The sequence below is a fragment of the Corvus hawaiiensis genome, chromosome 1 (assembly GCF_020740725.1).
Source record: "Corvus hawaiiensis isolate bCorHaw1 chromosome 1, bCorHaw1.pri.cur, whole genome shotgun sequence".
NCBI lineage: Eukaryota > Metazoa > Chordata > Aves > Passeriformes > Corvidae > Corvus > Corvus hawaiiensis.
In genome coordinates this window covers 88010149-88028606 of record NC_063213.1, presented here as the reverse complement: position 1 = coordinate 88028606, position 18458 = coordinate 88010149, and the positions used below count along the sequence as shown (strand labels likewise).

Below are 18458 nucleotides of genomic sequence, written 5' to 3'. Positions count from 1 at the left end.
TTTCTGACTCAATTTTCTATTTAAAAAAATGATCATGGTGAGTGACAAAAAGACCTCTGATATTTCTGGAGTTTTGGGAAGGGTTTTAGCTGGGGACACTTCTCTAAATTTCATGAGCACTGACACTTTCATACAAAAAATTAGTTTGAAATTTTTCTATTTTTTTTTAAGAGAAACAAATTTTGTATTTAACAAATATAAAATGCTGATGGCGGTTTTAATATACATGTTTTTAAATTAGGGTGAGTTTTATCTCAGACACAATATGTTTCTGAGCTCAAATCTGAATTATTTACACAAACCATTTTAAAGCTACCTACATTATCAATATTGCATATTTGTTAATTATTACTGATTTGCATTCTGATTTTGAGCTTCCTTTTTATTGATCTTTGGATTATATCATTAAGCCCAAATCTGAACTTAACTTCATTTAAACTTCATTGTTTCATAATACCTCATTCTTTGCTGATTTTAATACACACACACACACACACACACACACCAAAAAAAAGCTAATGCTTTCCTGAAAAATTACTGGATTTGTATTTGACTATAAAAATAAGATTTGCCTTTGAAGACAATTGTGACATATTACTATAATGTCTTACCCACTTACAATTTTTAGACTGTGCTTTTCACCTGCTCTGAATTCATTAACATGTTTGTCTCCTTTTTGAACATTTGTAAAATGTTAAGGAAATTGAGCTAAAGCTGTATGTAGGTCACATTTATCTGACCTTTCCTTTCTTTTGCAATTATTTTGTCAGACCGCTATAGCATATATTTAGTGTATAATTTTACATTGATCTTGTTCTGTAATTTCCAATCTCTTCAATAAAAACAAACAGAATATAATTTTCAAACAAGTGAAATTCTGAAAATGCTCCACAGTATACTCAGTGTAAATTTTCCAATTCATTGTGCATTTTGATATCTGCCAGTCAAGCTAAAAGAGTAAATATGCAGATAGCTCTAAAAAGTCATCATCCTCTGTAAAGGCAGGTTATTTACCTAGTCAGATGAAGCATACATTTTGCAAGCTAAGTTGAAGTAGGAATATTGTAAGTTGAGAGTCTCAGGTACTTCCTGTTCTTTGGGAAATTCTTTTTAACAGTAAAATATTTCTCCATTCCTACCTCTTGTTTGCTGCTCAGTTGTGGGAAAGGTGTCCCCAGCCCCCACACGAAATATCCCTCTGCTCTGTGTACAGCTTCCTTATACAGTATTTTCATCTTGTCTATTACGATAATCTCAACTTTTTTCCTGTCTCTTTCTCACAATCTCCACTCGTGTTGTTGTCTCTCAGTATCCTAATCCAGTTATTGTGCCATTGCCAGCGTAGATAGTACCTCTTTTCCTTGTGCTGAACCTATGCTATTTTCACCCACCATTGGCAGATTAATTAGGGGGGAAATTGTCCCAATCTTACAAACCACCATGGCCAATACATACTGTTATCACTTTTCCAGGAAGCCTGGGATGGGTAGTATTTGTTTTTCTTTGTATTTTCACTATTGTGTTATGTAACTTCAAGAGAAGAGTGACCACATTTTCCCAAAATGCCTGGTAGCAAGGAGATTACACAGCATCCTCTGGCTTCTAGGGAGAGCCTTGTCCATCACGTTCAGTTGTCTGGACCTCTGCTTCGGCTTCTGTGTGGGGATTTGCCTCTGTATCTTTTCTGCCTGCTAATCTTGTGGCACCTTGGGAGCTTTTCTGCCTACAACAGTCTTGGCTGCCCCCCAGAAAATGAACAATGTTGTTTGCTCTTCAGGAAATCACAGATTTTACTAAAGCAAAGCTTAGCAGCAAGTACTCAACTGGAAGGACATGCTGGCCCCAGGGAGAACTGATTCTAAACCTGCCTCGCTTCCCCATATTCTCTCTCATCATGTTGCTTAGAAGTTTCCATATTTAAAATGTAAGCATGCTAGAATTATACTTCACATTTTAATAAAATTTGGATTTTTGGGTTATCTCTGAGGAAAGACTTATAAGAAGATGTAGATAATCTTGCTTTACTGCTCTAAATGACTTAGTGTCCCATTACAGAATCAAAATGTTGCACTGTGCATGTGCAAATAAAAAATTTCAGATGTTGGTAGCTAGAAGATATTTTGTAGAATCATGTACCTATTTGAGAGGAGATTAAGTCCCCATACTAAAGTGGAGTCTCCCTTGCTGGGTGTGAAGTGGCTGCTCTTAGCAAACTAAGCCATTCTAGAGCTGGATAGAACAAGAGAAATACGTTTTCACCTGGACTTTCTGCAATGTGCCATGGTGTTTCCCAGGTAATCTGGAGTCTGAGGGTCTCTTTGAAATTGATGTCTGTTCTGTTTTTTTCCCTTTGATTATCCCTTTTCTTTTGCATGGAAGTCAAGGCACTGAGATAGGGGGAGAAATCAGCACTTTGCTGTGTTTCATCTTGAGTTAATAGTCATTATATGAGTATGCTGTGACAGGAGAGGGAATTAAGGCAGGCACTTGGGTATGGAAAACTGTCTCAGATGGCTTAATTTACCAAGGTTAAAGCCTTCTACGGTATGATCTTAATACTAAGAGAGCAGTACTGCTCTAATGATTGACATTTTACCTGACTTCTCAATGCCTATTTACAACACCTAGGTGGGTATAAACACTGTAGGTGATTCAGGCAGAAGCTTAAACACATGCTTTTTAGGTCTGTGAGTAATCCAACATTGGTTTTGGTAAGACTCAAAACACTTGAATGCTTTTCTGGACTGGAGCCTGAGGTTAAAATCATGGTCTCACTGAAGTGACCGGGAGTGTATGCACAAATATTTATCCATATGAAATGGACAGAGAAGAAAACATAAAAAGACACTTGGAGAACAGAGGTGGAGGGTTAATTTTCTTATTTCAGCTGTTTTCTTCTACTTTGTTACTGTTTCCTTGGTATTACTGTGTGGATGCTCTTTCCTTATCTATGAAGGATGTTATAAATAATATCTTAACAGTCATTTTTGGCATTTGAATCAAAAAGTCTGGAATTATTAGATCAAGAAGTTTTGCCTTATCTTCAAATGTAAGTAATCCTTATATTCTGAAAAAAATGTATTAAGGAAATAGTACTTTTTAATGATAAAGTATTCTTATTTTTTTCCTAATGATCCAATTTGCTGGTATTCTTATGTTCTGCATGCTGAGCAAAGAAAAGAAAGTGATTTTGTGAAGAAAAACCAAAAGAATGCCATGAGACACCATGAAAAAAAAACCCTAATCAACCAACCAAAATTGTCAAACCAAACCAATGGATTGTCAAATAACATAAGAAGATTCCAAAGCCAATTAGGACATCACTGGCAGAAGAAACCTGTGAATTAGGGTTACCATCACCTTCTTATGCTTATACACTGGAAGGTAAAAAATTCACTTTTAAAAGATCTTCCATAAATTAGCAAGATAAAGTATAAATTGTAATCAGGCAGCTTGTCAACCAGGAAATAATTATGGTGAATTGGCTTGATTGAAAGCAGCATTTTTCTGCCTTGTTTTTCTGTGATGGATATGAATAAATGCCAATAATTCTTAAACACGTAGATAACAATTTAACTTTCTAGTACAAGTTAATACCTCTAAAACTAATTAGCTTGCTTCAAAGCATAGTAAATGTTGCAGATCAATAATAATTTAATTCCTAATGTAACACATACATGCATATTTCTGTTAGAGAGATAAGTACCAATTGGATCAGAAGACACTACTATCAATTCACATTATTTTCTTTATATTGCAGCTGTGAATCCAGATGTACTGACACATCATCATCCTTAATGAAGGTCAGGGTCTGGACTACCAAAGGCAGTTGAAGAAAATTCCACATACTCTAGAAAGGCCAAGATTTCTCTCAGTATGCTCAATTTAATCATGGCTATATGTACATATTAATAATTTAAACAGTCATCCGTAAGCAGAATGATTTCTTGCTAGTGCAAGTTCCTCTAACATAGAGCTTCTCTGAACACTGCATAGACATGGTTTTAAGAAGCTTTTACCACTTTACATGAGGCACTTAATCCCTTTAAAAAAAAGTGTTGTGTATTATGAACAAATTCACGTAATAGAAATTACCTTAATTTACATTAGGTGATTTAGATACATAGGTGTAGCTGTTTATGTCAGCTGAGGATGTAGGACTAAGTTTATTTTTCCTATCCCTATATTCACAGCATTTTAATAGATAATATTTATAGAAATAAAAGCTATGAATATTTTTTACACTGCATAAATAATAGGATAAAAAAATATGTAAACTGTGTAACAAACACATAGAAAATGCAAACCCATCTGTCCATGTGTGATTTATCTATTAAAAGAGAAACAAAAACTTTGTGTGCATAGAATCCTAGGTGTTGCTGTGATCTGACTTCCAATACAATCTACAGTGTGTGGTTGTGCTATTTTTATTCCCTTTTTACAGACTACAATTCAGTCAATAAAGTTTGAAAAAACTTCAATTAGAAAAACCTCCAAAATAATTACATAGCTACAGTGTACAACTTTGTCGTGATCTCTTTGAATGTCTTGGCTTTTACTAAAGGAATCAAAGGGAAAGAAATTATCATGATATGACTGTTACTGATACCCTCTCTTGGGGGTTCTGGTGACTTAGAGTTATCAAAACTACTTATTGATAAGGTGCAGGCACCATATCAGCTACTAAGCTTATCAGACTTCAGCTGACTCCACTGCATTAGCAGTTACTGTGCACAGCCAGGAGGGGATTAAAGCAGCCTCCTGTTCAGTGTGCACCTCTGGGCTGGCTCTAGGGATCTGAGCAGTATTCTCACCCAAATGTCCAGTGCAATCTTTGTGAAAGGTGCACCTGAGAATCTCCCACAGGCGTCTGGGTTGATTTTGAAACATTATAGTTTTTCTCTGATCTTGGTGAGGGAAATGGCAACCTCCCTATGGCAGGAGAAATGCTTTTCGGAATGTTTGTATAGCCCTAGGCCCATAGAGTACCTACACTCCAGTGATATTTAAAGATACTCGTACTTTCTGTTATAACAAAAAAATGAAGTAGTTTTAATCCCAAAGCTAATGAGGGCTGGTTGCTGCTTATCTCTCAGCCTCATATGGCTAGGTTTTCTGATACCCCATACAGGGAGAGCACTCTCAGCCATATTACTGCGCTTGAGACATTCTTGTAATGTCTTTCCATGGTGCCTCAGAAGGATGGCCTTCAGCTTCTCCTCCAGTTAGGGGTTTTCTTGCATTCTTTTGCCAAACTTGAGAGAACTTCATATCTTTGGAACCTCATTTGCTTATCTGTTTTGACTGAAATTTGCTAAGAGGCTTCTGAGTAGGGAGAGAGCCAGCAACATGCAAGTGCATGCACACATGCACATGTGCCAAGAGAGTCAGAGAGTTCACAGTCTTCAGAGCTTATGTAGCAAACCAGGTTTAAAAGTAAGCTAACATCACTGTACACCTTGTATTCAAGCCAGCATATTTTTGTTAATTTCTTTTAGCTCAGACATTGATTTCACACTCACTGGGACTCTTGTAAATGACTGCCAGAGAACTTCTGGCTAAAACATCTGTATTAGTTCAGAATTACTGGGTTTCATGGTTTCCATTTACTGAAACTCTGTTATCTCCTACCATTTCTGCAATGGGTTTTAAGTTAGAATCTCTGCAGTTATTTTAGATTTTAGGATATCAACCAAGTTGTTGTTCATTTTCTTTTAAGGGAAAAACTGTCACTTTGATGTGTTAGAGTTTCCCACACTGAAAAGTCTTCACAGCAAAATATTTAGACTAGCTCATGATTCCTGTCTTAGGGCCCTTGTTAGATGTAAGAGCAAACCACTGTCTTCACTTTAACTTTGCCTCATGGGGCACAGAAAAACTGCTGTTCATCTGACCAGTTTTAGGCTATATATAAAATACTAGTTCTTATCTTCTAACAAAAACTCTTCATTATTGGTATCTTCACAGGGTCAGACTGTGATGGAAGACACAGGGCATAAAGAAAGGAGGCATGGACAAACAGATAAAAGAGGTAGGGAAGAAAAGTAAAAAAGCAATCCTTTCTTGCTATCTGTTCTCCAGTCTCTTCATCTGAAGACCAGGAGAAAAATATTACACAGATATAGCTCCTAAGGGCACAAACAGGACATTTATTTGGTCTGTGGCATTCAGGTAAAAAGGTGAGAGATTTTAGAAAGCTTTTCAGATGAATGGCTCCATAAGGTTCTGAGGGCATGGGTGGAAGGGTTTAAAAGGTAGAATTCACAGTAAATTTTAACTTCAGTTATTTCAAAATCCTTTATAGGATGCTGTTGCTTTCATATTAGAAGGAGGATGGGCATGTGAAAGAAAACTGAAGCAAGAGCCCTGTCGGAGGAATCCAGGTAGTTAAAGAACTGGAGACCACATTTAGTAGGCTCAACATTATGCACTGTATTAGCAGGACCTTGTTCTGACTCAAAGCTCCCAGAAATATAGCTGTTACCGTCAAAGTCTCTGAAAGTAACAATAACAACAGCTGCAGCAGCAGCAGCAACAACGCCATAATAATAATAATGACAATAATAATAATAATAAATCAGAAGTTAGATTCTGGTACCACCATCCCAAGCAATAATAACAACAACAGCAAAAGCAACAGCAACAATAGTAATAATAATTATAGTAATAATAGTAACAACAACAATAGTAATAATAATAATCATAAAAATAGTAATAATAAAATTCCAGAAGTCAGATTCTGGTACCACCATTCCAAGAGGCTCAAATGGATGAGGGAGGAGAGAAAAGATAATCCCAAACCCCAAGTGATTACAAAAGCTTTTTTTTCCCCCCCTCAGGAGCAACAATTAAGGCTGAGATAAGTGTGCCAGGTCAAGATTCACTGGGTTTTATTGAATTGCATTGTTTTATGTAATGTGTTGAAAAAATGAAAACCTGCTGAAATTTGAAAGGCATACACTGTCCTTTCGACTGTAAATAGCTCATGGTTACTCATGAATGCACATTGGAGGAAAAGATGGAAAGATGACCTGTGGAATGGGAAGAAAAAAATACCAGAAAAATCCCCATTCACATTTTACTCTACATGCTATTTACCACAAAAAATAAAAAAATTAAAAAATAAAAAAAAATCTGCTTTTTATTACATGGAAGTTTTTCATCAAGTATCACTCAGGAAAACTACTCTGTGTATACTCTTATCACAAAAAAAAAAATCATTTTAGCTTTCACACATATTATTTTTCCCACTTTATTTTGCAGATACAAGGTTAGTCATTTAATTGATCTTGCCTGTGTTAGGGAAAAAAAAAATCCACAGGATTTGAGGTTAGATTAGGGAAGATGGTACAAGAGGTAGCCTGAAGTTTAGTACAACTTATCTAGTTTGCAAGACTGGCTTGGAGCTCACATATAAGTTAACATATACATTTCAAACAGGAAGAGGATTTTACATAAAATGCAAATGAGTGAAGCTGTACATAAAAAAATTGTACCCTGTATATGCAGTTCATACAGTGTATAAACTTGCAGGCGTGTCTCTTTGTATAATATGTAAAATGTTGAGGAAATTTGAATATGTTTTTCTGTTTATCGAAGTCTGGAAGAAATTGGGCTGAGAATGACTACAATAGCTCATTTTGGGGAAGGTGTTAAAATGAAATTATGAGATTTAATTACCAATTATTGTTTTTCATCAGCAGCACAAAAACACCAATGGTCAAATTACTTCAGATGAACAGACACATTATTTTATATGATCCAAAAATGGGTTTTGCCATTTTGCATGTTTAATATAAATAACTGTAAATTTAGTTTTAAAGCATTCTGAAGAACTAGATTAAATGTTCATGTTAAGAAATGTTAAAATGAAGCTTCACTCCTTGACAAGCCTACGCCCCCCTAAAAATCTCCCAGCAGACAAACAAACAATAACAACAACAAAAAAGAAAACTAAGCCAAAAAAATCCAACCAAAAAAAAAGATTAGAAGGCTGGGACATCAGGAATGAGCATTTTATCAGACTGAGCCAGGATAATTTCTGTGAAACCACGTTTAACTTTAGTAGAAAAGTAAAGAGGTTGTAAGGACCACAACAGGAATATAAAGGAAAATTTGAGTTTCGTTGTGATGCTGTATGTACACACACATCTGAGACCAGGAAGCATAAAAGAGGTAAATTTGCTGCCACTGATGTCCTCTGTACTTTAAAGGAGAAATTAAAAACAGATCAGAGAATCTTCATGACTGGTGTCTTGGGAAGAACCACACCTTGGATGCACTTCTTTCCCTAACCAAGAAATATCAGGTGCTTAATCTACGGGGTGTAAGCAAGACTTGAAATCAAAGTGCATAGGACAAGCTCTGTGTCTGAACATAACATGATGAGGCAGAGCTCTTCAGCTGTGTTGAAATTACTCCAGCTTAGGGGAATAACATAATGACAGCCTGTAACTGGTCTTGGGAAATATCTGGCTGAAGGAGAAGTGGTCAGTTTACCAAGGAGTGTTTGGTGAAGTGAAGATAATGTGCTGAATGTAACCAGGCTTGATTATAGTGCAACAGTTCTGGTGACCCATTGCCTACTGAACCAGAAGCAAACCAGGGTTTTCACAGTGGCTGTTAATGGTATCAGGGTCACAGGCATGACACTGACACCTTATTCACACTGGAGACTGTGTGAAATTTAAAAGAAAATATTATCTGGTACTTGGCAATAATTAACACTCAAAACAGTCTTTAATGGAATTAATGTGTTGACAGTATCTTCTACAGTCAAAGTATTTGTCTGGCTAAATGAACCAGCTAAACACTAATTCATCTCCTTGTGGTAGTGTGCTCCAGGCAGTGAAAGAATGGTGCCTTCTGCAATGCTAACTGAGTGGAACAAATTCTTGGACTTGGGTTTTCTACAATTACAGCTTCAAGGGAATTTAAGTCTAGCCGTAGACTCTGGTTTGGGCACCATATGTCATGTTAATGAGGTCATGGTTCATTAGGGGACCTTATCCCAGCAATGCGTTTGACAGTCTGGTATGTCAGAACACCATCAAGAAAACAGTTTGATTAAATAGCTCAGATGAAAATGACCTGCTGACAAAGGTGAAGTGTCAGCAGAGAAGAGATTGTAATGGAGTTGCACAGTGAGGAGGAACCAGCCAGCCATCTTTTTGAACCAGAGGTCAGATGGCATGCCATGAATATTGCTATAGATACCTGATGATGCTGATAGCATGAACTTTTATAATCTTGTGCTTACATGAAGTTGCTGTGATATTATCTCGAGATGTGTTCAGCTTTGAACTTGTTTTCTCTGATTTATTTAATTTTTAAGTATTACACTTCCTCTCCTAACTGACAGAAACAGGATAGTTTTAGTATTTGCCCCATTTGGTAGTGTAGAAAATTAAAATTTAAAAAGGCATGTTCAGTGGGGGGAGAAGGCATGTTTGGTGGGGTGAGAGTTGGACTTCACTTCAAGATGATGTGTCAGTGCTTTCATGCTAATCTAGGATTCGCAAGAGTTAGTTTATTCCCCTGACTGGTCACATGCCTGCCATATAAACAAATCACTGGGCCTGATGTTCCATACAGAAATAAATGGTGGAGTTGGGATGTTTAGAACATCTAATTAAACCTGACTGCGGGACTAATGAAGCTTTTCTGACTTGTAGTAATAAAGCTAGCTGCCTTGTCTTATCTCTAATTACCCTTCCTCTCCAGCCCACCCCTTCTGACTAACAAGTCTATGGAGAGCAGAGTGCCACAGAAAAGGGATGTTTTCTCCTCCTGTCTATTCTCAGATTCTGGCTTTCCCTTTCTCAAGCTATCTGGCTTTCTGCACACTCCTCCCAACATTTTTCATGCAGGCCTCTGGGTGTGTCATTAATCCTTTGCTTTGGAAACCTGCTCTTTACTCTTCTCCAGATAATCTACCTCGTCAGCTAAGCAGGCAGTCATGTTGGGGGTTTAAAAAACAAAAAAGCAGATTTTGTATCATATCTCATTCATGGCCCAGAACTGTCTGCTGAAGAGACTACTTACTCCAGTGAAGGTACTTCATCCAGCTCCTCTGCTGTGGAGTTTAGTGAGGGGGGCACAAAGTAGGAGTACTATAGAGCTGAGCCCTTCAGATGTGTCCAGATAGATCTCCATGCAGCTTGTGAGTGATATGCTCAGAAAGAAGCAGTAACTTGTGAGTGATATGCTCAGAAAGAAGCAGTAACTCAGACAAAACGTGCCAGGGGACTTCACATACTTGTAGAAGGCTTTTCACAGCTTCACTATTAGATACTTTGCTGAAATTCCTCCAAAGTCCTGTTTTGAAGTTGGGTAGCTTTATTCTTCCCTTGTCTGTCTGTGAAAGAAAGTGTTGTCTGTTCTATTCTTTTACCACGAGGGAGTTAAAAAGATAAGATAAAAACTTGTTTTTTTTCTGATTCAGTTAGTCCTTTCTTTGATCTTGGGAAGGTACAGCTTTTTTTGAAATGCACCGTTTGTTTGTTATGAATTTGGAACTGCTCATTGCTTAAAGCTAGCCTGTTTTTGGATATGAAGCCTCTGTTCCACATGTCAAAAGAAAAAAAACCCCAGTGTACTACTGTTTACTGATTGGTGCCAACTGTAATTATATGCTTGTCTACATGGGGAAGTTGGCCTATTTGAAATGTTAGAGAAATACTATTTGACCTCAAAATATTACTGAATTTTTCTTCAAAGATGTCTCCTCATGAGACCTTATTTCTAGTATATTTTCATTATTTGCCATAGGAAAAAAACAACTGGTTTTCCTGTTAGGCTTTTTCCCAATATACTGGAGCAAATTAAAGGTAAGTTATGATTTTTTCCAGCAAGATAGCTTTTCTGCTTTGTCTTTGAGCACCCTTTCTTTCTCTTGTTTACTTCCACAGACCTTGCCTTCAACTGCTTTTTTTCATTTACACAGATACAGTAGTCTTTTGAGAAATGTCCTGGAGTGGCATTCTTTTTCTCCCTTGTCATCTTTATTTCTCTGTGTATTTTCCTTAGAAAAGTATAATTATGAATGATCTTAGGCAGAAATAGAATCTAGCCAATATTCTAAAAGTTCAGAGGGGTTGCCAGGAGGTAATCATAGAATAAAACTCCCCAAATTTCAGCATTAATCAGCTATGAGAATTTTGTTCAGGATCATCTATCTGCTGAAAAGCTTGATTATTCCTTTATAGAGCAGTAAAATCAATAGAACTGCTCTGTTGTGAAACCTCCTAAAATGAAAATAAAGCCTAGAAAAATAACTTGTTTTCCATTTACACTGTATACTGTATTTTACACGGTATACACTGTATTTTACCTTGAAGGTTTTTGTTACTGTTGGCTCCCTTTTTTTAACAAATGGAGCAGATAATTTTCATTTTTACTTCTGGAAATGCTTCTTTCTTCTATGACAAGTATCCTAGCATATCTTCACAGGACAGTCATCTCGTGCTACCTTTTAAGTCCTTGAGCTGACACTGAGCCATCAAGTGGATCTCTCTGCAGAACACCACCACACTGGGAAGAGATGCTTTCTAAGTCACAGATTTCTGTACAGTCTGTGCAGTCACATTCATTTGAGGGCCACACTTAGGAGGTGCAGAACTAATTACATCAGGTGTAGACTTGCTATGATTCAGGCGTGCAATTCTTCACACTTAGTTCCACAAGGGACTAGCTACAAGTTCTTCAGTTAGCACTCCATTTAGCACTACGTAGCAACTGAACCAGCATAGTGGGTTGAACCCAAGTTGATGGACTTTGTGTGCTTGATGCTTAGCTGCATCAAACCACAACAACCAGGTAGATTTCTTAGAAATATAATAAATGTAGTCTGTGTTGATTTAGTTTTGCTGCTATATTGCACCAAAAACCTGCTTAACTTATTCCCCACTTTCAATCCTGGATCTCTTTCATTAGAAATTTCACTACAGAATGGACACAGTAGAATTGAGAGTCTCTGAGATTTGGCATAAGATAGGTGATTCCTGCTGTGATTATGAGTCTGGATAATCCTTGTGAAAGATCCCAGTCTTTGGGTTGTCATTTTTGTTGTATTCCTTCAGGAAATTTGTTCCTGTTAGCTTATTAGTGGTAGAAAATACCAATAAAAGCTTTGGAAGCTGTTACTTGACCTCAAAGCTGAACTTACCTCTTATTTCACTGTATTTAAAATTGAATCACACAACTTTGCTTTTCTGTGTGGCTTTTTACATGCGTTTTATTTCACCTGAAAGAGTTAATAACCAGCATATGCCATGAGATGCAGGCACTATGTAACACTGCTGAACTTTTCCAAAGCAATTGTCTTATTTCATATTTCTTGCCTGGAATCTTTGAAAATATATTTACAATGATATGCAGGTGTGGGCCAAGGTCTTACCATGGGGATCTTTCTCTGGGTCTTATTTTATTGTTATGTATATTAGAGCAAGAAACTGACTGTGTTTGTCAAGGCCAAAGAGTCTTCAAGCAGCACGTCAGTGTTGTAGTAGGGTTGGTATGAGGGTATATTGTGGGATATAGAAGCCTACTGAAGTTACAAAAGACCTGAATTATTTTTCTTTACCTAATTAGCAGCAACCACCTATCCTATATTTATAAGCACTTTTAAACTGTCTTACTGTGAAGTCTATGAGATTAACCCTAATCAAGAGTTTCAAACTGCTTCCAACAGTGATTTTAGGAAGTCTTTTTAATCTAAACTAGATGTAAATGACAGGGAGTGTTCATTCAGTCAGTTGTGGCATTTCAGCTGGGCGGTGGTAATTAACAACCAAGACAAGAACAGATTCTTAAATAATTTCTTAGGCATAATTGCCCTGTGAACCAAGTCTATTTTGGTGCAGCTGACAGAGTGCATAGGTTCTTGTTTGATAGATAATATATTTTTTTCACAGTAATAAACCAGTATTTGTGTTTTATTACTGTAGCTTTATTTTGTTGTATGACATGCTACATATACAAGAAAGACTAAAATATAATTAAAGAAAAATACCAACATTTGTAGAAATTACATGAGGTGCACCATTTCACCAGTGCAAGGATAGTACTTAAAAAACTTTCCTTAAGCTTTCGGCCAAAATCTGATTTTCTATTTTTCATGGGCTGAAATCAGTAAAAATAAAGATTGAAGACAGTAATCTTGTAGCAATTTTTCAGAGAGTGACAATCAGAAAAATTGTATCATCTATAGTACACAGATTTGTAGTGCATGTTAGAAGGTTTGGCAGAAGGTGGGGGGGAAGAGGATAACCTGTGAGTGGAAACTGTAAGGAAGATTTATTGTATTAATATCACATTTCAATGTTTCTTCAAAGTAGACAAGTTATTCATTTTTAGGATTTTGCCTATTAGACGTATTGTTACTTATTTTACTGACATCATGATTAGTCTTACTCCAATGCCAAGTATGAACTTTCACTTCTTGGGAAAAAAGTAATTTAGCTAGGTTTCAGGTTTTCAGAAGATGATGAGTTGGAGAGAAATTTCTCAGAGCCAATAGCAACACCATGAAATTACATTAGTTAAAGTAAATTACACTACCATAAGCAGATTTTATTGTATTGCTGAATTATTAGTCTTTAGTTTGTTATTTCTCCCCTTCTTCTCTCACACTTTGAGAGAACTGGGAGGTGACATGCTCATATATTAAGAATTGTCTAAGAGAGGAAAATATAAGCTTTGCTTGTGTGCTGATAACCTGACAGGATAGCATACCCATGAAAATTACTGAAAGAGACTGATGGAACTTTAAGTCTCATGTTCCAGGGCCTGACAGAGGTTGTTTTGCTGAATAAGGTAGCTTTGGGATGACAGTCTAAAAATTTACTTGGAAGCTATAAATTGGCTTACATGCAGGTGTCAGCTGCTCTACTCACCATACAGACACTGAGCAATAGGGGACAAAATCTCTTTATACAGATTTTGGGGTTGTCAGTATTGGAAACAACTGCTGAACCTGCTAATGCCAGGTTATTACCACAGTGTAGAAGAACAGTAATTTAAAATAATTGGCATTTTGTAAGATAGATTGAGTTTCTACTATTTTTCTCGTTGCTTACCTGATGTGAGAATAAGACTGTTGGGGTTTTATTTTAATCGAGAAGCTTCCAGTCGCTCTCCATGTTTGTCTGTCTCTCCCCCTCTCTGTCTCACACATACACATGCACACACATGAGTAATTTGAAAATTACTAGTACAGCCATCAAGCCAAGGAAGCCGCAACACTTTAATTTGTAGCCTGCTCCCCTTTTCATACCAAAGACAGCATTTAAGGTAAAAGAGCTGTCTATCAATTTTGCTGTTTCAACTTGCATCTGAAATGAACTTCCAGTCTCTGGGACAGGTGCCCATTGCAGGGATGTCTTGTGAAGGAAAGAGAAATGTCCCAAAACTCAGTAAACAACATAACAGCTCTTCTTTCAGTAATGGTGGAGTCTCCTCTAATACAAAGGGTTTGAGACCTGACTCAAGAAAATTTAGATTAACTTACATTAGAATCCAGCAGGTTGTCCATAAAACCTCCCTTCAAAAAGCCAAACAAAACCAAACAAACTAAACCAAAACAAAACAAAAAAACACCCCTAACCTCTTTCCACTTTCTAAACCGTCCAAGAAAAGCAGAATCCTGAGAAGACTTAGTTATTTAATAAAGACCAGTTAAATCAGTTTCCTGCTGCTCAGTGCTTTTAAGGAAATTTATCTCTTCTGTAGTTTGAGCTTTGCTAAAATATAAGAATATAAATATGTTTTTTTAATTTATAAACAAAAAACCTCACCAAAAAACACCTTTAATCTTAAATTTAAGGAAATCATAACCTTTAGGTGGGGTAAAATGAAATCAAATCAGAGACAGATATCTGTGGTTTATTCTCTTATAAAGGACGGAACTGAAATTCTGCAATTGTACTGCTAACAGAATTAAAGTAAATAATGGAATTACTCCAGATTTCTGATTGCAGCTAAATGTTAACATAGGAAATAGGAAATAGGAGTACTGTGAGATTACACAGAGCAAAGGAAGTTTGGAGACAGTCCCTAGTTAGTTAAACCACTTTATTTTACATAGGTGAAATCCAGCACAATTTTGGTAGAGTCACACTATTCCTACCCTCCTCTTTACAGATGCAAAAGCTAAATCAAATGCCTTGGTCACAAATAAATTAAATTAAAATGTTTCCTTTTTACATGTACTTCAACTGCAGTCACCAAATAAAGTGGAGTTTGAGGGTTCTGTCTGCTCTTTAATCGAACAAAAATTCAGCAAGTATTAAGTTTGCTCCTTTCTTGTATAGACTATATATCATTATGATGGGAATTGCTTTATGCACTCACTAATGCAATGTATGCAGATTATTTATAAAAACTGAGCTCTAGGTAGTCTAGTTAAAGTATAAATAACCTGGTGTTACTTGCTTCATATTAAATTTACTCAACCTTGACAAAAGGAAGAGTGTCAACTTTCTGACAATCACATGTCAGGTACGAATTGGACTACATCTTCCCTTCCTCAGATTGAACAGTCTAACCATGTGCTGTCAACTCAGCCCAATTCTACCAACTCTAATTGACTGAATTTCTGTCCATCTCCCTGTCCCCGTCTTTCCCTAGACTGAGTACACACAACTTTTGAGAAGATTTACAAGAACTGGAGTCAGTGAAGATCTCTCAGAGTCAGGCATTGGGAATTGGCACAACTTATGTCTGTACACTAAAACTTTAATCTTTGAAACATTTTAAGTAAGATATCTAAGAATGTAAAGTTTAGCTAAATACTAATATACAACCATTTTATTTGGATTTGAGCAGTGCTATGCTAATGAGGAGTACAGTACATGTTAGTAAAATACCAAGGGAAGAATAAGGAATTATGCAGAGTGTGTGGATATGAACTAAATAATATATTCGAAGTAGCTGAGGGCTATCTGAGGGGCATAGAAATTAAAATGGATGATTTTAAGATAATTTTTGAATAACTGATGGGAAAAATGGTTCCTGCTTGTTAGGATGAGTTAGCAGAGACAGGAGGGAGAGGATGACACTGCATTGATATTTTCAGCATGTGTATGTAGATGTTTTAGGGACACCTAGAGATACCTGGCAGAGGTCCAGTCATAAACATTTGACAATGACAATTTTGTCCTAGATGACTAATATGTCATGCAATGAATGGGAATGGTGGGGGAAATGCCTTAGTGTCAGGAAAAGAAGATAAAATGTCCTTGGGAGGCTCCAGAAGAAAAGTACCAGTAGCTGGGCAAGAGTCAGAGCTGGGTGGAGAACTGGGGCAAATGTACCTTGTGGTCAGTAGAGGACACAAGCAGGTGAGAATGACCAGTGAAAGAAGCTGATCAGTTTACTGTGCAGAGAAGTCTGGGCTGATATTAAGCATTTCTCAGCTTCTGTCCCATCTATGTCTGCATACACATTCTCCTTCCAGATGATTTTTGTCTGTCAAAATCAAAAGGGAAATAGCAATATCTGAGCTCTCTGGCATTTTGGGGATATCAGGAGTGAAAATGCAGGCCAGCAGCATGCCTGTCATTCCATGCTAAAAGTCAAAAAGGCAGATCAGCCTGCATGTGTGAATATCCTGTTATGTGTCTGAGACTTGGAAACTTAGTTGTTTTCTTACTTCATAGCTTTGTAACTGCCACACTGTCAGTCTGAAGTGATTTTAAAAATATCACTTTTGTAGTTAGGAAGTAAAATGGGATTTATTCAGCTTTGGTACCCACTCACTGTTCATGAAAACATATATCAAACATCTCTAACTTGCTAATTTCACAAACTTTGATCTTGTGCATTCACATGAATGCAAGGAAATGATGGGGACACAAATTTTGCCTTTTTTTACTTTTTCATTAAGGGAAAAAAATCTATTTAGGTATTAAATAAAGAATAAGTGCACCATTTTGGGACTGAATCAGCTACATTATCAAATTATGGAAACTTGTAAAAAATAGAAACTATGATGGCATAAAAAAATGGAAAGTCTTCATGAGAAACTTGGTATTATACTATTCCTAACCAAAAAACTGAAAATGTAAAGAAATCTTTGGAGAGCAAATAAAACCCCTCAAAACAAACCCCAATGTTTTGTAAAGTATTATGCTTGCATTTTCAGAGAGAGCCCATAGATACGTAGTCAGAGTTCAGATGCTGGTCCTTCACTCCTTTAGGGGATGAAGAAATACTAAGCTCCCAAGGCACCAGGGCCAACTACAGCTAGTGAGTCATGATCATGCACTAGAGTCATCCACTGCTGTTACAAATTGGTGATTTGTCTCTCCTTAGCCTAATCAAATCATTAATAAATGGTGGTGAACAAAAGGTGTTATAGAAGCTGAGAAAAGTATGATATCCAAGCCTTTATATGGGTTTCCACACAGACCGGAAGCCCATATATTTCCTCATGTATTGCCTAGGTCTTGAAAGCACAAAGTTGTCAGATTCAAATGATGAAATGTTTTTATCCAGCTGCACTGTCCTTCTCTGCTGTTAAATTGTTAATTAACAACTTAGGAGCATGCAGTTTTGAAGTTGATATAAGGCAATATTTTTTAAAATGTTGATTTACTGTCATGTCTGAACATGATAAACCATTGATTTTTATAACAGGGCAAGGATGTATCATCAGGAATCTCTGTATTTTTTTCTCTGAAAATATAATTTGTCATATCTTTCAACAGGTATAAATCAGCAAAGCTTTAAACCATTTGTTGTAGTCTGCCAGTGAACACTAGCTGAAAATCTAGCCCACTTTTAAGTGGATTAAAATAAAATGTATGGAGAAGACTGAGTTCTAAAAGCTGTATTTGCTGCTTGAAATATCTGAGAAATTAAAATAATGAAACATAAATCTCTGGACATTGAGAAGCCACAGCTACTACATACAGGGTAGTATACCTTCCTTTTTCATAACACTGGATTGAATTTTTCAGCAGATATATACTGATGTTATCAACCTGAAATGAAGTTATGTTTGATTTCTCAAGCTTTTCAGTTTTTATAACTTTTTGTGTCTAAACCAAATAAATACTTTCTTGCATATCTTCTGTTTCTCTTTTTCTTCCATATCTCTCAGTCACCCTAGCTTTACATTATTTGGTGGTAGAATCATTGGTAGAATTTAGGCCTTAAGTAATTCTGAATAAATTCGTAAAAGTCTGTGAAAAGGCCAGATAAAAGATTGAATTTCTTGTCTTCATTTGCACATCAAGTTGAATCTGTGCTAAAGTCTTTGCTGTCATTGCTCATTTTTAGCATAAAACCAACAGAACTACTAGATGAAAAAAAAATACAGCTGACTCACACAGCACCAAATAATAAGCATATTGATTTTGAAGATTACATGTTTTAAAGCAATTTAAGACTGTGGTGGTTATTTGTGGCAGCCTGTTAACCTGTGATTCTGAATGTTCCCCTTGTTCCCTCCCTAG

The 18458-nt window shown here is 36.5% G+C and overlaps 1 long non-coding RNA gene across 3 annotated transcripts in view; it reads left to right on the top strand.

Moving 5' to 3' along the window:
• The first annotated feature begins 3146 nt into the window (after positions 1-3146).
• Positions 3147-18458, top strand: part of LOC125330059 — a 33363-nt gene continuing 18051 nt past the window's right edge. Inside the window, exons 1-5 of one of the 3 annotated variants that reach the window (XR_007205358.1) lie at positions 3147-3384; positions 3761-3874; positions 5968-6031; positions 6305-6383; positions 15628-18052. This is a non-coding gene — a long non-coding RNA (uncharacterized LOC125330059). Of the gene's footprint in view, positions 3385-3760; positions 3875-5967; positions 6032-6304; positions 6384-15627; positions 18053-18458 lie in introns of those variants that run through there. The other 2 variants (XR_007205359.1, XR_007205360.1) reach the window with 2 other exon arrangements.